The following is a 23,240-nucleotide window of genomic DNA, read 5'->3' as shown; positions in this document are numbered from 1 at the left end:
CGCTTTCCGTGCTGTTCTGGGACGGTTTGTTTACAGTTTTATGCGTCGACTAGCCGGTCGGAGAATGGAGTTATTATGGCACTAGCGGGTGCCTGCACGAAGTGAGCAAAATTTATGATGCACTTCTGGAAGCACTGCAATAGCTGCTTGTATGTGTTTTAGATCTATTAGTTGTGTGGTTTTATTTTATTTTAGTTCTTTCTTATTGTGCTGTCTGTGTTTGTGTACGTATTTTATATGGACCCGAGTCTGGAATGAAGTTTATGTATATGACTTTAGCGCCCCCCTTGCGCTATAACTTCGGGGAGGCGCTGGAAGGGAACACTTGTTCCGCGCTCCGCCGGCTTACTCCGGGGCATTGCTACTGCTTGAACTCTGGAAATCTTGGCCAGCAGGATAGCACGTTCAAATATCGCAATTATAGGCATGCATGAACTAACGCCCCCTCCGCAAGCGGCATGATACCAGGAAGCATTATTATTGTGAGTGATGCAAGGATGCGGTGACGCACGGTGATGACGGCCCGGCAATGCCTGGAGAAGCCTGGACACCAATAGTCGCTGAATGGATATTTTTAACTTGCAGCATTGTTACCGTGGAGTGAGAGTAGGCCTATATGTGGAGCCGTATACCGGTGATGGGCATCGCCCGCCGCACGGTTAAATGTCCGATCATATATATATGTATGTTATATGTATATATACTGTATGTATATTCAGTGAGCAGCACGGCTTCTGTTAATTTGACTGGGTGGCTGGAGCATCGACTCGGAGAAAGGTATATTCAGTGAGCAGCACGGCTTCTGTTAATTTGACTGGGTGGCTGGAGCATCGACTCGAAGGGATTTTTTTTTTTTTTTTTTTTTTTTTTTTTTTTTTTGTTAAAACGGAATCTGGCTGTCATTAGACGTTGATTAACTGAACGCTATTGCTAACTGATGCTTTGAACGTCCGTTTGCAATGATTCTGGCTGGCTGTTGACTATTGTAAATTGTGCAATAAATGCAATGAATGCAATTTGAGCACGATGTGTGAATACATTTGATGTTAATTGTTTGGGCCTAATTATTTAACACGTTAGAGATGTGTGTAGTTCTCCATAGATTTAGCCTCTTCGTTTTGCTCTCGAATGCGCCAGGTTATTTAATTTCACGTTATTGGATGAAGAGACATTTAGTGTAGCTCCGCCGTCTTTCTTTAGCTGTAGGCGAGGATATAACGACCAGTTCACGGAGATTGTCAAGAGATCGTTCGTTCACTATGATGAATGCATTGCTACTTGTGCCCAGCTCGTTTCCTTCGCGCCCGACGTGCGGACCGCAGGGAATGGTTAGATGATTGTTTTGAAGCACGCCGAAGTGATTTGAAATTAAGATTTGGTTGCTAAAATGATATGGCACTGTTATGTATTAAAGAGGTGATTACGTTACCGTTGCGCTCGACTGCTGTCCGGGGCGCGCTCCGCGGGCGTTCCCTGCGCTCGGGGCTGGCGATGCTGCGAGCCGTCCCGGCTGGATAGCATTTAATCGTGGGGCCGAGTTCCCCGGCCACGTCGTGGAACTGCGTCGTGCCGAGAACGATGATGGAGCAGGACCTACGCTTATGATGGCTTGATTAGCAGGGTCGGAACAGCGGACGCTTGGAGACTGGGTGGCTTGGCGGCCCGAACAGAACGGGGCCGCGGATGGATGAGACTTGGACATGAGAATTGCATGGCTGCGGCCGCTCCGGGCCCGGAGCGCGCTCTCCCCCCCGGTCATCGACCCCGTCATTGGTAGAGCAGGTAGTTCTTGAGAGAGGGGGGCAGGGGCAGTCCGTGGATTTCGCTCAGGCGCTCCCTTCCTAGGGCCGCTCGCACTGAACGCTTGCACAGGTCCCTCAGAGGGAGGGGCTCCGCATCGAGTCCGTTTATGTACCGAATTCGTATTTCGCAGTGTCCCCACACGGCGCTCACTACTGGGTACACTTTCCTGCCCCTAAGTTCTCTGAACGCCACCCCTAGATCATGGCCATTTACTATGAAACGCAACGTTCCCTCATCCATGTCCAAGACGACTAAGAGCGAGTCTGGTATTATGAAGGTGTCGTCGGGTTCCAGGAAGGCGGGGTAGGTTCTGCCCGCGTGGTTCTTGCCGTCGTGGTAGAGTTTACACCGGCCCAGGTCCCAGCCCCAGGATTCGGTGTTGTTTCCCACTAGGGCCGTGTAGCCCACCGAATGCAGCGGCGCGTCGCCCGTGGCCACTCCGACCACGGCGTGGGACCCCCTCTGGTGCTTGGCCCAGCTGACCTCCCACGCGTGCAGTCCTCGCGTGTAGCCCGCCCGGCCGCGGATGGCGTCCGTGCTCTGCGCCACGGGGTGCCGGTGGAACACCAGCTTGTTGTCTTCCTTAACAGAGATGTTGGGCGAGCAGTCGTCGTTGTTCCAGGAGTGCTGCGCCTGGACGTCCGGGCCGGCGGGCGGCATGTCCAGCAGCAGGTCCAGCCGGGAGGGCTTGGTGTGGTTCGGGGCCTGGAGCTCCGCCTTCATTTTTGGCCCTAATGGCCTGCCGTATGCCCCGGCTGGAGCTGCTACGCTCCTCACGGGGATTTTCAACCCTAATGGCCTGCCATATGCCTTGGCCAGGGCCGCGGCGCTCCTCGCGGGGGCGCGCGTTTGCTTCCTTCCGCGCCCCCGAGTGCTCGTGCCCGGGCCCGGAGCGCTCTCTGCTTCGGCCCTTGCGCGACTGCGAGTTGTTTGTCCTCGTGACTTGGCCCCGTTTGCTTTCTTTCCTCGGCCGCGCGCAGGCCCCGCTTGCTTGCTCTTGACGATGAGGTTCCCCGTCTGAGATGCGTTCGGTGCTGCCGAAGCCTGCTGCCGTCCGCTTGCCTGTTGCGGCCCGTACCCGGGCATGGATAAATCGACGGGCGAGTCCTCGTCGGAGCTGGATGCCTCCAGCTCGAATTGGTACTGCGCCTCGTATTTTTCGTCTTCGGAGCTCGACATGTTGCAGGAGTGAACGGTGAGTGGTCTCGTGAATGCAGATGGCTTGATAGCGGAGTCTGGAGGGGAGGTCTCGTGAAGCAGATGGCTTGGTAGCAGAATCTGGAGGAATGGGCAGCTTGAGAAGTGAAACGCGGCTTCCAGAGGAGGAATTGGATCAGCTTAATGCAGCGGCTAGAGGGCAGGGAACAAGGGCTGTGGTGCGCTCGGCGTGGCTATAAATACTGTCACGTCATAGCTTCGGTACTGACGACATTAACGCCGTCACCTAGGCAAGTGCGTCACTACTGCACTGACGGCATTAGCGCGTCACTCTGGGATTACTGCACTTGTCGACACGCTAGCATTACATGTGATGCTGAGGTCGCTATGTTTCTAGATTACGTGTGGCGTGAGGCAGCGTGTCTGGTCTTCATCTTGAAACTAGGTCGAGACCATCAGGGGGGGGGAGTTCAACGCCGAACTATGCCAACGCCGAATTATGCCGAACTACGCCAACGCCGAATTATGCCGTAAGTCGCCGTGCTGCCGAACCAACCGGCCGGCGACGTTTCTCTCTTTTGGGGGGTTCTCCGAGCAGATGCCCTCCCGCCTCAAGAAGAGAGGCATCCTGCCACGGAGTCACTACGCCAAAGAATCAGTTGCCATGCTGCCACGCCATCAGGATTAATGCCATACCGCTTCAGGCCATGAATCCTATCGCCATGCCATACTTTAATAAAGCTTGCTGATTAACCTTACCCTCTGGTCTCTCATGATTGAAATGATGGTCTCGACCTAGTTTCAAGATGAAGACCAGACACGCTGCCTCACGCCACACGTAATCTAGAAACATAGCGACCTCAGCATCACATGTAATGCTAGCGTGTCGACAAGTGCAGTAATCCCAGAGTGACGCGCTAATGCCGTCAGTGCAGTAGTGACGCACTTGCCTAGGTGACGGCGTTAATGTCGTCAGTACCGAAGCTATGACGTGACAGTATTTATAGCCACGCCGAGCGCACCACAGCCCTTGTTCCCTGCCCTCTAGCCGCTGCATTAAGCTGATCCAATTCCTCCTCTGGAAGCCGCGTTTCACCTCCACATATAGGCCTACTCTCACTCCACGGTAACAATGCTGCAAGTTAAAAATATCCATTCAGCGACTATTGGTGTCCAGGCTTCTCCAGGCATTGCCGGGCCGTCATCACCGTGCGTCACCGCATCCTTGCATCACTCACAATAATAATGCTTCCTGGTATCATGCCGCTTGCGGAGGGGGCGTTAGTTCATGCATGCCTATAATTGCGATATTTGAACGTGCTATCCTGCTGGCCAAGATTTCCAGAGTTCAAGCAGTAGCAATGCCCCGGAGTAAGCCGGCGGAGCGCGGAACAAGTGTTCCCTTCCAGCGCCTCCCCGAAGTTATAGCGCAAGGGGGGCGCTAAAGTCATATACATAAACTTCATTCCAGACTCGGGTCCATATAAAATACGTACACAAACACAGACAGCACAATAAGAAAGAACTAAAATAAAATAAAACCACACAACTAATAGATCTAAAACACATACAAGCAGCTATTGCAGTGCTTCCAGAAGTGCATCATAAATTTTGCTCACTTCGTGCAGGCACCCGCTAGTGCCATAATAACTCCATTCTCCGACCGGCTAGTCGACGCATAAAACTGTAAACAAACCGTCCCAGAACAGCACGGAAAGCGAGCACACTACCGCTCACAAACACATGGCTAGCACCTTTGCCGCCATGGCCCGCTACCTAGGGATTCGACCCCAGACCGGCCCGTCCGCCCCCCTGTTCCTCATCTCACCCCTCCATCTCATGACAAGAGCCTGGTTCACTCTCCACCTCAAGCGGATCCTCCAGATGTGCAACCTCCCAGCGGAGCACTATTCCGGCCACTCCTTCAGGATCGGCGCGGCCACATCAGCCGCCGCGCAAGGGGCGTCCTCCGCCTCCCTGCAACAGATGGGCCGCTGGTCCTCGTCAGCCTACGCGGCCTACATCCGACCAGAGCAGGCCGCCATATTGTCTGCCCAAAGATCTCTCCTCCCCTAGGCGTCACACGGTAAGCACATGGCATCCATCCCTACATTCCTCGCAATAGCCGTGACTTCACATTCATTGGTGGTGGACTCCCCGAATCAGTGTCGATCTAATTGATTAAGCGCTCCAGGTGTCGAGCAGCCCGCAAGTGCTCGGCGTTGAACAGCCCGCAACAAATCACTAATTCCGACCACGGTAGACTACTCGAAGTGTTCTAGGTGCCGAGCAGCCTGCAAGTGTTCTAGGTGCCGAGCAGCCTGTAGTCACACCACTAATTCAGACCCCAGCAGACTACTCAAAGTGTTCTAGGTGCCGAGCAGCCTGCAAGTGTTCCGGGTGCCGAGCAGCCCGTAGTCTCCCCACTAATCAGTGTCGATCTAATTGATTAAGCGCTCCAGGCGTCGAGCAGCCTGCAAGTGCTCGGCGTTGAACAGCCCGCAACAAATCACAAATTCCGTTCTCGGCTCTCACCCTCTCATGAGTCCGGACCCACGCCCTAGGCCCCCAGCACCCCCTCACGATCCCCGCCTCACCCAGCTACTCCACGTCACTCAGTCCTACATCAGGGGGGGGGCTGGCCAGCTCCACAGCCAGAGCCTACGACGGCGCCTGGCGGTCGTTCTCCTTTTTCTGTGCCTCGGTCAATCTCCCCGTTCTCCCAATCCTGATCCCCCGGGGGGGGGCTCAATCCAAATCTCAACACTGAGGCAGCGTCACTAATTCGTCGATCTAATAGATTAAGCGTTCCAGGTGTCGAGCAGCCTGCAAGTGCTCGGCGTTGAACAGCCCGCAACAAATCACTAATTCCAACCACGGTAGACTACTCGAAGTGTTCTAGGTGCCGAGCAGCCTGCAAGTGTTCTAGGTGCCGAGCAGCCTGTAGTCACACCACTAATTCAGACCCCAGCAGACTACTCAAAGTGTTCTAGGTGCCGAGCAGCCTGCAAGTGTTCCGGGTGCCGAGCAGCCCGTAGTCTCCCCACTAATCCAGACCCCTGGACTACTCAAAGTGTTCTAGGGTGCCGAGCAGCCTGCAAGTGTTCCAGGTGCCGAGCAGCCTGTAGTCAGGGGGGGGGCTCAATCCAAATCTCAAAACCGAGGGGGCTCAACCCAAATCTCAACACCGAGGCAGCTTCACTAATTCAGACCTCAATAGACGACTCGAAGTGTTCTAGGTGCCGAGCAGCCTGCAAGTGTTCCAGGTGCCGAGCAGCCTGTAGTCACATAACTAATCCGGCAAGACCTCAGCAGATGACTCAAAGTGTTCTGGGTGCCGAGCAGCCCGCAAGTGTTCCAGGTGCCGAGCAGCCTGTAGTCAGTCAGTTTGGGGGGGAGTTCAACGCCGAACTATGCCAACGCCGAATTATGCCGAACTACGCCAACGCCGAATTATGCCGTAAGTCGCCGTGCTGCCGAACCAACCGGCCGGCGACGTTTCTCTCTTTTGGGGGGTTCTCCGAGCAGATGCCCTCCCGCCTCAAGAAGAGAGGCATCCTGCCACGGAGTCACTACGCCAAAGAATCAGTTGCCATGCTGCCACGCCATCAGGATTAATGCCATACCGCTTCAGGCCATGAATCCTATCGCCATGCCATACTTTAATAAAGCTTGCTGATTAACCTTACCCTCTGGTCTCTCATGATTGAAATGATGGTCTCGACCTAGTTTCAAGATGAAGACCAGACACGCTGCCTCACGCCACACGTAATCTAGAAACATAGCGACCTCAGCATCACATGTAATGCTAGCGTGTCGACAAGTGCAGTAATCCCAGAGTGACGCGCTAATGCCGTCAGTGCAGTAGTGACGCACTTGCCTAGGTGACGGCGTTAATGTCGTCAGTACCGAAGCTATGACGTGACAGTATTTATAGCCACGCCGAGCGCACCACAGCCCTTGTTCCCTGCCCTCTAGCCGCTGCATTAAGCTGATCCAATTCCTCCTCTGGAAGCCGCGTTTCACCCCACCCACCTCCCCAGTCCACCACCAATGTATTGACTCCCGAAGAATCCCCTACGGGGGGGGGTTCTCCGAGCAGATGCCCTCCCGCCTCAAGAAGAGAGGCATCCTGCCACGGAGTCACTACGCCCCGGGTGCCGAGCAGCCCGTAGTCTCCCCACTAATCAGTGTCGATCTAATTGATTAAGCGCTCCAGGCGTCGAGCAGCCTGCAAGTGCTCGGCGTTGAACAGCCCGCAACAAATCACAAATTCCGTTCTCGGCTCTCACCCTCTCATGAGTCCGGACCCACGCCCTAGGCCCCCAGCACCCCCTCACGATCCCCGCCTCACCCAGCTACTCCACGTCACTCAGTCCTACATCAGGGGGGGGGCTGGCCAGCTCCACAGCCAGAGCCTACGACGGCGCCTGGCGGTCGTTCTCCTTTTTCCGTGCCTCGGTCAATCTCCCCGTTCTCCCAATCCTGATCCCCCGGGGGGGGGCTCAATCCAAATCTCAACACTGAGGCAGCGTCACTAATTCGTCGATCTAATAGATTAAGCGTTCCAGGTGTCGAGCAGCCTGCAAGTGCTCGGCGTTGAACAGCCCGCAACAAATCACTAATTCCAACCACGGTAGACTACTCGAAGTGTTCTAGGTGCCGAGCAGCCTGCAAGTGTTCTAGGTGCCGAGCAGCCTGTAGTCACACCACTAATTCAGACCCCAGCAGACTACTCAAAGTGTTCTAGGTGCCGAGCAGCCTGCAAGTGTTCCGGGTGCCGAGCAGCCCGTAGTCTCCCCACTAATCCAGACCCCTGGACTACTCAAAGTGTTCTAGGGTGCCGAGCAGCCTGCAAGTGTTCCAGGTGCCGAGCAGCCTGTAGTCAGGGGGGGGGCTCAATCCAAATCTCAAAACCGAGGGGGCTCAACCCAAATCTCAACACCGAGGCAGCTTCACTAATTCAGACCTCAATAGACGACTCGAAGTGTTCTAGGTGCCGAGCAGCCTGCAAGTGTTCCAGGTGCCGAGCAGCCTGTAGTCACATAACTAATCCGGCAAGACCTCAGCAGACGACTCAAAGTGTTCTGGGTGCCGAGCAGCCCGCAAGTGTTCCAGGTGCCGAGCAGCCTGTAGTCAGTCAGTTTGGGGGGGAGTTCAACGCCGAACTATGCCAACGCCGAATTATGCCGAACTACGCCAACGCCGAATTATGCCGTAAGTCGCCGTGCTGCCGAACCAACCGGCCGGCGACGTTTCTCTCTTTTGGGGGGTTCTCCGAGCAGATGCCCTCCCGCCTCAAGAAGAGAGGCATCCTGCCACGGAGTCACTACGCCAAAGAATCAGTTGCCATGCTGCCACGCCATCAGGATTAATGCCATACCGCTTCAGGCCATGAATCCTATCGCCATGCCATACTTTAATAAAGCTTGCTGATTAACCTTACCCTCTGGTCTCTCATGATTGAAATGATGGTCTCGACCTAGTTTCAAGATGAAGACCAGACACGCTGCCTCACGCCACACGTAATCTAGAAACATAGCGACCTCAGCATCACATGTAATGCTAGCGTGTCGACAAGTGCAGTAATCCCAGAGTGACGCGCTAATGCCGTCAGTGCAGTAGTGACGCACTTGCCTAGGTGACGGCGTTAATGTCGTCAGTACCGAAGCTATGACGTGACAGTATTTATAGCCACGCCGAGCGCACCACAGCCCTTGTTCCCTGCCCTCTAGCCGCTGCATTAAGCTGATCCAATTCCTCCTCTGGAAGCCGCGTTTCACCCCACCCACCTCCCCAGTCCACCACCAATGTATTGACTCCCGAAGAATCCCCTACGGGGGGGGGTTCTCCGAGCAGATGCCCTCCCGCCTCAAGAAGAGAGGCATCCTGCCACGGAGTCACTACGCGTAGTGACTCCGAACCCCCCCCCCGTAGGGGATTCTTCGGGAGTCAATACATTGGTGGTGGACTGGGGAGGTGGGTGGGGTGAAACGCGGCTTCCAGAGGAGGAATTGGATCAGCTTAATGCAGCGGCTAGAGGGCAGGGAACAAGGGCTGTGGTGCGCTCGGCGTGGCTATAAATACTGTCACGTCATAGCTTCGGTACTGACGACATTAACGCCGTCACCTAGGCAAGTGCGTCACTACTGCACTGACGGCATTAGCGCGTCACTCTGGGATTACTGCACTTGTCGACACGCTAGCATTACATGTGATGCTGAGGTCGCTATGTTTCTAGATTACGTGTGGCGTGAGGCAGCGTGTCTGGTCTTCATCTTGAAACTAGGTCGAGACCATCATTTCAATCATGAGAGACCAGAGGGTAAGGTTAATCAGCAAGCTTTATTAAAGTATGGCATGGCGATAGGATTCATGGCCTGAAGCGGTATGGCATTAATCCTGATGGCGTGGCAGCATGGCAACTGATTCTTTGGCGTAGTGACTCCGTGGCAGGATGCCTCTCTTCTTGAGGCGGGAGGGCATCTGCTCGGAGAACCGGGTGCCGAGCAGCCCATAGTCTCCCCACTAATCCAGACCCCTGGACTACTCAAAGTGTTCTAGGGTGCCGAGCAGCCTGCAAGTGTTCCAGGTGCCGAGCAGCCTGTAGTCAGGGGGGGGGCTCAATCCAAATCTCAAAACCGGCCGAGCAGCCTGTAGTCACACCACTAATTCAGACCCCAGCAGACTACTCAAAGTGTTCTAGGTGCCGAGCAGCCTGCAAGTGTTCCGGGTGCTGAGCAGCCCGTAGTCTCCCCACTAATCCAGACCCCTGGACTACTCAAAGTGTTCTAGGGTGCCGAGCAGCCTGCAAGTGTTCCAGGTGCCGAGCAGCCTGTAGTCAGGGGGGGGGCTCAATCCAAATCTCAAAACCGAGGGGGCTCAATCCAAATCTCAACACTGAGGCAGCTTCACTAATTCAGACCTCAATAGACGACTCGAAATGTTCTAGGTGCCGAGCAGCCTGCAAGTGTTCCAGGTGCCGAGCAGCCTGTAGTCACATAACCAATCCAGCAAGACCTCAGCAGACGACTCGAAGTGTTCTGGGTGCCGAGCAGCCCGCAAGTGTTCTAGGTGCCGAGTCAGTCAGTTTGGGGGGGGGTTCAACGCCGAACTATGCCAACGCCGAATTATGCCGTAAGTCGCAATGCTGCCGAGCCAACCGGCCGGCGACAAGTGTCGCCTTCCGCCCAGCGCCCGCCGCATCGCGAGGCGAGCAGACCGGTTGGCCTTTCAGGTTTCTCTCTTTTGGGGGGTTCTCCGAGCAGATGCCCTCCCGCCTCAAGAAGAGAGGCATCTTGCCACGGAGTCACTACGCCAAAGAATCAGTTGCCATGCTGCCACGCCATCAGAATTAATGCCATACCGCTTCAGGCCATGAATCCTATCGTCATGCCATACTTTAATAAAGCTTGCTGATTAACCTTACCCTCTGGTCTCTCATGATTGAAATGATGGTCTCGACCTAGTTTCAAGATGAAGACCAGACACGCTGCCTCACGCCACACGTAATCTAGAAACATAGCGACCTCAGCATCACGTGTAATCCTAGCGCGACAAGTGCAGTAATCCCAGAGTGACGCCGCTAATGTCGTCAGGCAGTAGTGACGCACTTGCCTAGGTGACGGCGTTAATGTCGTCAGCGCCGAGGCTATGACGTGGCAGTATTTATAGCCACGCCAAGCACACCACAGTCCTTGTTCCCTGCCCTCTAGCCGCTGCACTAAGCTGATCCAAGCCCTTCTCTGGAAGCCGTCACTAATTCGTCACTAATTCGTCGATCTAATAGATTAAGCGTTCCAGGTGTCGAGCAGCCTGCAAGTGCTCGGCGTTGAACAGCCCGCAACAAATCACTAATTCCAACCACGGTAGACTACTCGAAGTGTTCTAGGTGCCGAGCAGCCTGCAAGTGTTCTAGGTGCCGAGCAGCCTGTAGTCACACCACTAATTCAGACCCCAGCAGACTACTCAAAGTGTTCTAGGTGCCGAGCAGCCTGCAAGTGTTCCGGGTGCCGAGCAGCCCGTAGTCTCCCCACTAATCCAGACCCCTGGACTACTCAAAGTGTTCTAGGGTGCCGAGCAGCCTGCAAGTGTTCCAGGTGCCGAGCAGCCTGTAGTCAGGGGGGGGGCTCAATCCAAATCTCAAAACCGAGGGGGCTCAACCCAAATCTCAACACCGAGGCAGCTTCACTAATTCAGACCTCAATAGACGACTCGAAGTGTTCTAGGTGCCGAGCAGCCTGCAAGTGTTCCAGGTGCCGAGCAGCCTGTAGTCACATAACTAATCCGGCAAGACCTCAGCAGACGACTCAAAGTGTTCTGGGTGCCGAGCAGCCCGCAAGTGTTCCAGGTGCCGAGCAGCCTGTAGTCAGTCAGTTTGGGGGGGAGTTCAACGCCGAACTATGCCAACGCCGAATTATGCCGAACTACGCCAACGCCGAATTATGCCGTAAGTCGCCGTGCTGCCGAACCAACCGGCCGGCGACGTTTCTCTCTTTTGGGGGGTTCTCCGAGCAGATGCCCTCCCGCCTCAAGAAGAGAGGCATCCTGCCACGGAGTCACTACGCCAAAGAATCAGTTGCCATGCTGCCACGCCATCAGGATTAATGCCATACCGCTTCAGGCCATGAATCCTATCGCCATGCCATACTTTAATAAAGCTTGCTGATTAACCTTACCCTCTGGTCTCTCATGATTGAAATGATGGTCTCGACCTAGTTTCAAGATGAAGACCAGACACGCTGCCTCACGCCACACGTAATCTAGAAACATAGCGACCTCAGCATCACATGTAATGCTAGCGTGTCGACAAGTGCAGTAATCCCAGAGTGACGCGCTAATGCCGTCAGTGCAGTAGTGACGCACTTGCCTAGGTGACGGCGTTAATGTCGTCAGTACCGAAGCTATGACGTGACAGTATTTATAGCCACGCCGAGCGCACCACAGCCCTTGTTCCCTGCCCTCTAGCCGCTGCATTAAGCTGATCCAATTCCTCCTCTGGAAGCCGCGTTTCACCCCACCCACCTCCCCAGTCCACCACCAATGTATTGACTCCCGAAGAATCCCCTACGGGGGGGGGTTCGGAGTCACTACGCCTCCGTGGCAGGATGCCTCTCTTCTTGAGGCGGGAGGGCATCTGCTCGGAGAACCCCCCCCCGTAGGGGATTCTTCGGGAGTCAATACATTGGTGGTGGACTGGGGAGGTGGGTGGGGTGAAACGCGGCTTCCAGAGGAGGAATTGGATCAGCTTAATGCAGCGGCTAGAGGGCAGGGAACAAGGGCTGTGGTGCGCTCGGCGTGGCTATAAATACTGTCACGTCATAGCTTCGGTACTGACGACATTAACGCCGTCACCTAGGCAAGTGCGTCACTACTGCACTGACGGCATTAGCGCGTCACTCTGGGATTACTGCACTTGTCGACACGCTAGCATTACATGTGATGCTGAGGTCGCTATGTTTCTAGATTACGTGTGGCGTGAGGCAGCGTGTCTGGTCTTCATCTTGAAACTAGGTCGAGACCATCATTTCAATCATGAGAGACCAGAGGGTAAGGTTAATCAGCAAGCTTTATTAAAGTATGGCATGGCGATAGGATTCATGGCCTGAAGCGGTATGGCATTAATCCTGATGGCGTGGCAGCATGGCAACTGATTCTTTGGCGTAGTGACTCCGTGGCAGGATGCCTCTCTTCTTGAGGCGGGAGGGCATCTGCTCGGAGAACCCCCCAAAAGAGAGAAACGTCGCCGGCCGGTTGGTTCGGCAGCACGGCGACTTACGGCATAATTCGGCGTTGGCGTAGTTCGGCATAATTCGGCGTTGGCATAGTTCGGCGTTGAACTCCCCCCCAAACTGACTGACTACAGGCTGCTCGGCACCTGGAACACTTGCGGGCTGCTCGGTAGAAAGTGTTTTGTGAATATCAACAAGTCTCCTACGGGGTTGGGGGGGTAGCAAGACTCTGTGTTGCTACCAAACAACCTGGAGCTGATCCACCGGCAACGAATGTGCTGGCAGTGATCGTATCCAAGGTCATTTTCTGGGGATATGTAGACATTTTCTGCTTCAGAACTACTAACTACAATGCAATTAAGCTCATTTGAATAGGAAAACACTCTGAATTTGCAGAGCCACTCCAGAGAGGTTCTCTTGGTAGCAACACAGATAAAGTTGTCTTGCTTTGGATCCTAGTTTTGGAGGGTCCGATTGACTGACTGCTCAAGATCATAACATAATGTAACATGATGCCTTTAAATAGTCATATATTTTGACTCTAGTAGTCCTCTCATGTACCCTCTTGACTTTGGACGGCACGGTGGCTCAGTGGTTAGCACTGTTGCCTCACAGCAAGAAGGTCCCGGGTTCGAACCCTGGTCCATCCCAGGTCCTTTCTGTGTGGAGTTTGCATGTTCTCCCCGTGTTCGTGTGGGTTTTCCATCAAAGACATGTTAGGGGTAAGACTCCTGTCAGTGCCCCTGACCAAGGCAATGGCAAAAAGAACTGGAGTTGGTCCCCGGGCGCTGCACTGCGGCTGCCCACTGCTCCTCCTAGTTCTAGCAAGGTTCCTAGTAGAGGATGGGTCAAATGCAGAGGCTGAATTTCCCCGTGGGGATAAATAAAGGATAACTTAACTGACTGCTAAAGGGGTTATTCTGATTTCTTGCTGTAAACTGTAAACACAATGCCTCGGCCTTGTTAGTCACGCCCAATTAGGCACACATCATCCCCAGCTTTCCACAGGGTTCAATTGACATAAATAATGCTAGTGTCCAAAAGCCCGAGGCAATATGTGATTCTCACCCGCACAAACATGGTGGAACTTTATAGGACGGCGCATGATATTGAATTCTAACCAATGGAGAAGGCGTAATTTTTTTTCCGGGCCGTAAATAGCCGGGCCCATCTCGGGGCTGTGGTGTGTCCCTCAGAGATATGAATATTTTATTGGGCTGCTTAGGGGTCACTGCACGTCAGCCATGACAGCCACATAAATCAACCAGCATATCAAGCAGGGAGACGCTGCTGAGGTGCAGCAGACTGTTAATGCGGGACAGTGACCCTTTCTCTTGGTGACACAACACACTACGGGAATGCAGATGTGCGCACACAGCTGCACACATACACACACTATTGCATTTGTGGAAGCACGCATGTTCACACGCACACACACACACACTTGGGCATGCGCGCGCGCACACACACACACACACACAGTTTTGCTAACCTGCTTTTTCTTTTTCTTTTGCTAGTATTGCTATCTGGTAATGTAGGTCTTTCTAGGGAAAAGTCCTCTGGTCCACAGAAAGTGATGCATTTTCTGTTTTTGGTTTGTTTGTAGTAAATAGAAGAACTGGGTTGTATCTATCACAAAAGAAGCTAGCATGCAGGCTTAGATCAGAGAAGTTGACTTGCTTTACTGAACACCAAGTGCAATCTTACATTCATCACGTAGTACAGTACTATTCGGGTTCCGTTTGGAGGGTGGGTAACTTAAGATTTAAGTGCCTGACCAGTGGGCTAGCTCCTCCTACCTCTGTTTATGAAGCCAATGTGGAAGTAACGTAAACCGGCATTATTTCGAATGGCCTGCAAGGGCTGCAAAAGAAGCCCGGTTACATGGAAGCGAATAGGAAAAATGCCCCCTACTTCTCACTTGATTTATGACCTCAGTAAACACTTTCCTAATGAGTTTATGGTCTCAATCGCTAGTTTCAAGTCTTCTTCAATACAGCCTGATGTTCATTTTGTAGATTATGGTCCGGTTTAGAGTAAAACAGACGATAGCAAATACTATGTTTTTGGGTGTGATTGACAGGCCGCCTGTCCACTGATCAGTGATCATACAGCTCGCCGATCACGGACCAATAGCAAGCAGCGCTGCAGCTCTTCTCGTCCAAATTTACATCACTTATGGCACCAAATAACCAAGATGGCGACGGTGAAAATGCCAAACTCAAGCCTTCAAAATGTGAGTCCAAAAACCAATGGGTGAAGTACAGTATACCTACGTCCATAGGGTCTATATGGGTATATGGCCCCCCCACCACACACACACACACACACACACACACACACACACACACACAAACACACACGACTTCCAACTGCTCAACAGTGGAACAAAACCTGTAAGGTTTTACCCCCTTTACACCCTGCAGTGGGCAATTTTTTTATTTATTTGTTTATTTGTCAGGGACAATGCAAGAATCATTGTAACAAGTTACAGGAACATGAAACATATGCGATGCATATAGGATATCTAGCCAAGGCTAATTTGCAATCCCTGTCCCTGGGTAGGCAATGTGGACACAGTGGAGACACATATTAAGTTGAATCATATAGATACAATCTGGAGACACATTTTAATCCAAGGTGCAAAGGGAGTCCTAAGTGTCTTCAAAGAGCCCGCGGTAAGCATGCCAGGCCTTTGTGCAGAGTTAGCCATCGCTGACTGGAGCTTTGAAGTCAAATGAATCACTTTTGACGGGGGTGAAAAGTAGCTCTTCTCAGGCAATGTTTGTGCAGCCCATGAATAGATGAGATTAAAATATCATTTAGCGAGTCTTAAGAGACTCACAGCGCTCTAATTATGTGGCGCATACTGCAAAATAACAACGGATTAAGGGCAGTTTGTGATGACGCTCATGCAAAGATGAGGGCGGCGAGGGCGGTGGTAATGATGCTGATGATAACGACGATGATGATGATGATGATGATGTCCAATACCACTGGCACAAATCTCCACTAAGAGCCTGAAGCTAGAATCTAGGGCAGGAGACTTGCCCAGACCGCATTATAGGATCTCTAACGTTCACATTTCACAGCATACTTAAAATTCTGAAGGCAGAAATGAATCAGTATTTTATTTAACCCTAAAAAAAAATGAAAGACTGAAAGAAAAGAAAGCCATTACAACAGGTAATTGTACAATGGATATGAAACAGAAACAAAATGTGTTTGTCATTTGTCATTTGTTGTCATTTAATGATATGACAATTGCCAGGTAATTATAATATAATATGATGTTTGGATTAGCCTACTAAATGTGACTTTGCTTACGAACCATATTGTGCACATACATTGGTATGTATCGAGACCCCTGTGACTATCGTGATATTGATTTCAACTATTGTCCAGTCCCAGTATACCCTGTTTATTATGCTCTCTCTCTCCCTTCTCCCCCCCATTCTCTCCCCCTCTCTCTCTAAGGAGAATTGGACATTCTTATGAATGTTCAATCCTGTTTTTTGATAGTACTTTAATTTAGCCAGACATTATCTGTAAAGCCCTCTGAGACATGCTTGTGAATTAGGGCTACGAATAAACTTGACTTGACTTGACTTGAAGGTTGCCATACTTTAGATAAGATCCACATCCACATGTTATGTATTATTATTTTCTCCTAATTTGTTATACTGCATATACTGCTGTGTTTGTTTTCATATTTTTCTTACTTTGAGTTAGCACCTAGAAAAGCGCTATATAAGTTGAATGTATTATTGTTATTTTTTTATTTAACCTTTATTTAACCAGATAAAACAATTGAGATACGAAATCTCTTTTACAATTGTGACCTGGCCAAGAAGGCAGCAAAATTACAAAATTATGCATGTTGGTAACATACGTAGAAATAAAACAATACAAACACACATCAATACAAATAGAATAAAGACAGCATCAACAGTGTAGATAAGGAGTGTATGAAACATACAAAAGAGGTAGTATGTGACATAAGACTAAAATCACAAGAACATGGCCCAATGCAATAATATGGGTTACAGAAGCCATAACATTCATAGAGACAGATGAAACATTGCTGCAGGAGCAGCTTGAGGTAAGAACCTCTGACAACTTCTGTTTAGAACGGCGACAGCGAAATAAGGGAGACCAGTTTGAAACTAGTCTGCAGGTCATTCCAAGACCAAGGACCAAAATAAGAGAGGCTCCTTTGACCAGTCTCAGTCCGCACAGGTGGCACTTTAAAATGTAACCAGTTGTTGGATCTGAGGTTATAGGAGTTATTTACAGATACAAACTTAGAGCATATATAAAGAGGTAGCCTACACCCAAAATGGCCTTATAAATTACAATGTACCAATGCTGCATCCTGCGCATAGCAAGGGAGGCCCATCCGACTAGATTGTACAGTGTGCAGTGATGCGTCCTGAAGCCTGAGTTAGAGATATATCTCAAAGCAGCATGAAAGAGAGGGTCAAGCTTGGCCAAGGAGGTATAAGACATGCAAATCTGTAAATAGTGTCGCCATAGTCTAACTGAGACATGAACAAGCGTCTGGTAGGAAACCAGACATTTATGTGAGGGCATAGAAAAGCAAGACTTTAGTCTAAGAAACCCATAGTAAACTTAAGTTTGTTAGAAGCAAGGGGGGCAAAATGCTCTTATGTGCAAACAACATAGCTTTTGTTTTGCTGGCATTTTGGCATATTCATTCACATTCTCTGTCTCAGCATGTTCTTGTTGGGTATAGATGATCAGTTGTTGTATCGTTTAAACATGCGTACGTCTTTGGTGAAATTGCAAATGTATAGGCTACCACGCGTAGTTGTTAATACTGTTTATATATCTTTATATCTGTTAATATCTTTGAATCTTTGTATATCCTTTATATCTGTTTATGTTTTCTATATTTCTCTTCTAATTTACCGTGTTCATAATTATGTTACTTGTGCACCAACCACAAGTTAATTTCCCCTGTATGTGCAAACATTCCTATTCTATTCTATTCTATTCTATTCTATTCTATTCTATTCTATTCTATTCTATTCTGTTCTATTCTATTCTATTCTATTCTGTTCTATTCTATTCTATTCTATTCTATTCTATTCTATTCTTAAATTCTCTTCCAATTTACGAATATTCAATTTTTCTTTGCTATCATAGTACTATTTTATTTTATTGTATTATTATTTTTATTTAACCTTTATTTAACCAGGCAAACCATTAAGAACAAAGTCGTATTTGCAATTACGGCCTGGCAAGAGACAGAAGCCTCTTGAGGGGGGGGGGGGGGGGACAGCAGTATATGTAAACCATCCAAACACTTCAACATAAACAGATAAAGCAGTGGCACACATACAGCATTTCCAACACCCAACTCATAGCACAACAATCGTAAAAAGTGAAAAGGACAGAGGGACACACATCCAAATATACCAATCCAGCAATATACAGTCATAACATGTGCAGCATATCTTCCACTGACTTAAACTCACGACAGCACAACAGTAGAACAAGAACCGAAAACAAAGAGTAGCACACACATGCATTAAGACAAACAAGCGAGAGGCAAAAAGCAAGATAGCAGTGGGATGGCCAACATGTATGGGACAGATACCAATCAGCCAACAGATCAGTTGGGGATGTTACTGGGTTGAAACCGGTGCATATTACGACGGGTGTGCAGGCATGGCCAGTTGAGTTGACAGAGGAGTAAAGGGTGCAGTTGTGAGCGTTGAACAGTGTTGGGGGTAACTCATTACAAAAGTAACATATTACATGTAATATATTACTTTTAGCAGTAACTCTTTAATATAACTTATTACTTATAGGATTTCAGTAATATTATACCAGTTACTTTGTCAAGTAACTCGAGTTACAAATTGAGTTATTTTTTTTTAAATCAAAGCACATATTTATATACATATACAATCATTTCCTAATCAAACTGTCTGTTTTTATGCAAATAACCACTATACATGTAGATGACAATAACAAAGTAAAAGAATAACATTTAGAATTTTGGATTGTTTACACTGACTTCAAGGCGGTTGACATAATTTTTCGGGATGGTTCCGGGGCAGCGATGTCATTCTGCTGCTGCTGTTGTTTTGGTGAAAGTAATGCAAAAGTAGTGTAATAAGTAACAAGTTACTCTACACAGACAGTAATATTGTAAAGTAACGTATTACTTTCAAAATAAAGTAACTATGTAGTATATTACATTTTGAAAGGAACTTGCCCAACACTGGTGTTGAAAGGGGCAAAGCGGATAGCAGAGTGGTAGAGGACATCATGTTTGTGGAGTGAGGTCTTGCATGCAGATCTGTAGACTAATCAATCAATCAATCAATCAGTTTAATACATGTCCCAGAAGGGCACTTTGGTTCACATCAGGCAGTAGTGGTTATTACAACATCATTACTAGTTTGAGAGTAGTAATAAAGGCACACTTCAGAATTGTAGTACATTATTACTAGTTTGAAAAAGTAATAAAGGCCCACTTCAATATTATACAATACATATACATTTGTTGCAATATGTACAGATTCCAAAAGACCATCTGCTGCCCTCAGCCGGGTCGCCGCATGCGCAGCGCCACCGTTGCCAACTAGCTCGTCAACAAACGCAAGTGGCTCGCTGAAAGCGAGCCACTTGCGTTTGAACCAGAGTGAGCCAGAGTGAGCCAGAGTGAGCTATGAACCAGAGTGAGTTTAGCAGTGGAGGTGAAGGTGGAGCGCATTCTGTATAAGAAGCCGAGTTTGGATTTGACCTTAGACTGTAATCTGGTAATGTGGTGAGAGAAAGACAGAGTGATCCCCAAGTATTTATACTCAGTGACCTGGTCTAGAACAGCCTCCTCAAGGGTGGTGATGTCGCAGCCAGTGGGGGGTGCAGTAGAGCCCCTCCTCCCAAACCACATGACCTTGGTCTGCTTGCTGGTGTTAAGCAGGAGGTAAAAGGCCTGCTGGATCTTACAGAAGCTATCCTGGAGTGAGGCGAGTACTAAATCTGGAGAGGGACCTACCTTATAAACTGGAGTTTATAACCGAGCATGCAATATCATTTATATAAATGGAGAAGAGTGTGGGGGCTAGGGTCGATCCCTAGGGTACACCCTTAGTGACGGGAAGGGGTTGTGAGAGGAAGTGTTCCGATTTCATCCGTTGCACCCTGTCAGTGAGGTAGTTTGTGAACCATGCCAGTGAGTGATCAGAGACCCCAATGGTGCTCAGCCTGTCAGTGAGGATGGAATCATTGACTGTGTCAACGGCCTTACCTAGGTCCATAAAGATTGCTGCACAGTGAAGTTTTGAGTCTAATGTGGATGTTATATGATTCAGAACTTTGAGCGTAGCAGTGACACAGCCATAACCAGGACGAAAACCAGATTGAACACCAGAGAGTAATTGTAAGTGCCCAGATATCCAGTGAGTTGTTTGTTTACAAGTTTATCCAGTACTTTTGAGAGACATGGAAGCATGGGGATGGGTCTGTAAGAGTTAGGATCAGCCAGATCCCTTCCCTTGCTCCTGCAAAGACTTCAATAAAGTTTCATCTTATCATGATCTACCAAGATATCCGTTATATCACAAAATAATTTAATGAGTAGCCACTGCATGGAAAATAAACTTCACTTTTGCCAACTATTCCACTGGTAATTATGGTACTTATAAAGATCAAAATACTAAACTCCTTCACATAAACTCACTCATCCTGTAATCAACCTTATCATTGAAAATCGAGATGCCTCTAAATGAGTGTCATAATTACAATTATCGTCACTGAGGGGGAGCCACTTCACATATTAACCACTTCAAATTCAAGTGCTTACAGCTTAAGGAGTTGGTCCATATAACTGGGAAAGGAGAGGATATGATTTTTGTTCATCGCCGGCACTATCTTCATAACCATCATCATCAGCATTATCATCATCATCATGTTGTTGTGACAATAACATTTTCTCAACTGGAGGTAACAACATTTGCCACCCTAAAAAAAGTCTCAACGAGGGCAATGATGACATTGAGTGACAGTGACAGACAACTTCTCTGATACTTCCTCCACCATGTCTCATGAAAATCTTTTACATAATTTGTATTATTTCTCGTCATTCCAAGCATGTGAAAACTGAAGGGGCGAGGCTTTCTTGCATTGATGCGAATGCGGAAGTCCTAAATACTGCAGTTCCTCAAATGGCCACTTGAGGCTGGCTCCAATAGCGAGTCAGTCCCATTCACCCCCCCAGCCCCCCCCCCCCCCCCCCCCCTCCCTGAGTTTACAGCATAATAAGTAAAAACGGCTTGGTCTGAGTATAGTACATTTCACCTTTCATGACAGCTGTACGGAGGTGATTTTTTTTTATAGAACTCACACATTTAGAGTAAAATAGATGATAGAAAACACTTTGTTTTGGGTGTGATTGAGAGCTCGACTGTCCAGTGATCATACAGCTTGCCACTCACGGACCAATTAGCAGGTGGCTCTGCCGCTCTGTGGGAAACCCCTGGTCTTGTGCGAGCTGCGGGAGAACCAAGATGGCAGCAGCCAAAACGTCAAACTGGAGGCTTCAAAAAGTGAGTCCACAAACCAATTGGTGATGTCACACACACGCCGTCCATCTCTTTATACAGTAGCTATACGGTGAAAACGTAGTTTACCGGTATGCATTATTGTGCACGAGGATATGGGACAAATCACATATTGATTCAGGCCTAAGGGAGTGCATTTTATTTTACAACACGGGACGATCCCGTATTATACGGGATGGGTGGCAACCCATAGGGGGCGGCACCCTCACACCCAAAGTCTATGAGTCCAGCGATAATGGAATGTTTAGTAGCCTGTTAAGGTTAGATTTCAAGATAGAAACTCATCACTTACAAAGCTCTTCGTGGTCTTGCCTCCTCATAGGTTTCCGAACTCTTGCATTCCACCACTCTCAGATCCTCCAACCAATTAAGTTCTCCTAATCATATCCCGCTCCCTCTACAAATCAGAGGGTGATCGTGCTTTTGCTGTTAGGGCCCCATCCTTCTACAACTTCTGTAGATCAGCTGAATCACTCAGTAAATGGTTTCAAAAAGCATTTCTACAGACTTGCCTTCTCTGTATTGGGGCTACAATGTAACGTACATGTACCCTTCTTGTATATTGTTGTATTTGCTGTTGTCTATTTAGCTGCGACCAGCTGCAGCTCTATACTGTATAGGTCGCTCTGTCGGTTGGTCGGTTGGTTGGTTGGTTGGTTGGTTGGCTGGCTGGCTGGTCGGTCGGTCTTACAGCCTAAAAGTAAACGACAACAAAAACACAATAAACGAAAATCTAAAATCTACCACCAATCACTACAAAATCTCCAAAATGTAGTTTAATTAACCGTATTTTTTTTTAGTGAACATTAGATATGAACTAAACATGACTTAATCATGCAGAACGAACGACTAGCTACAGTACCCATATTCCTGTAGGAGTACTGATAAATGCAATCAAACCAACTGTATTTATCTACAGTTGCAGGTAATGGGTGTTTCTCTCTCTCTCTCTCTCTCTCTCTCTCTCTCTCTCTCTCTCTCTCTCTCTCTCTCTCTCTCTCTCTCTCTCTCTCTCTCTCTCTCTCTCTCTCTCTCTCTCTTGTAGTTAAATGCCTTTCACCGAGCACTCAAGGACGCCCGTTTCTACTATAGGTGCTCCGCTCTCCTTTTCTCCCTGGGGTGAACAACAGTATTGATCTTCGCTGGCAAATTTGCATTTCATATCACACACACAACACACACACACACACACCCACATACAACACACACACACACACACACACACGCACGCACACGCACACGCACACACACACACACACACACACACACACACACACACATCACTTTTCCTCATTTAAAATGGTGATTGCAGATATCTCACCCAGGACAAATGACCGGCCGGGGAATTGCTGCTGAGGGCGATACCGATCAGCCACAGAGAGTTAACGAGCTTATCATCACAGTGTAAATAGGGGTGTGTGCGTGTGAGGGTGCGCGTGTGTCTGTGTGCGTGTGTGTCTGTGTGTGTGTGTGTGTTGATTGCTTCAGGGCCCCTGTCCCTCGTGCAGAAGTGTCATGCTTAGTAATCAAAGGATAAACTGGAGGAGAATTACAAATACCTGTATCAAGTCCGGACCTGATGGCGGCGACGTTAACGGATGTGTGGCGCCTGGCCCTCTGTCACACTGTAAGTAGATGGGGTTTATCAACTCAGCTTGAAGTGGTAAGTAATGATGGAGAATGGAGCTATTGATCCCCTTCTACCAAATCAAAGGGGATTGATTTAGCGAGGAGGCCCCGCTGGTCAATGAAGTCCATCCACAGGCTTGCTGTGAATTAGTAAGAAAGAAATTGTAATAATAAACACGGGCTCTATGGTTCGTCGTAAAGCTTTGGCCGATACCGACTGTGAAAAATGACACGTATTCAGTGTTTCCTCCAGAATTGGATTGCTGCCACGTACGATACGATATTATTATCATCACAATACTCAAGTCACGATACAATATTA

General features: G+C 49.2%; 1 pseudogene across 1 annotated transcript; it reads right to left on the bottom strand.

Annotated features, from left to right (window-relative positions):
* Positions 1 to 1,767: 1,767 nt before the first annotated feature.
* On the bottom strand, positions 1,768 to 2,982 carry LOC310772977 (SPRY domain-containing SOCS box protein 1 pseudogene; annotated as a pseudogene). Its single transcript has one exon. The product of its transcript is annotated as an SPRY domain-containing SOCS box protein 1 pseudogene (transcript).
* Between the last annotated feature and the right edge of the window lie 20,258 nt (positions 2,983 to 23,240).

This window comes from Poromitra crassiceps (genome assembly GCF_964638095.1).
Source record: "Poromitra crassiceps genome assembly, chromosome: 3".
Lineage (NCBI taxonomy): Eukaryota > Metazoa > Chordata > Actinopteri > Beryciformes > Melamphaidae > Poromitra > Poromitra crassiceps.
This window is presented reverse-complemented; position numbering and strand designations above follow the sequence as displayed.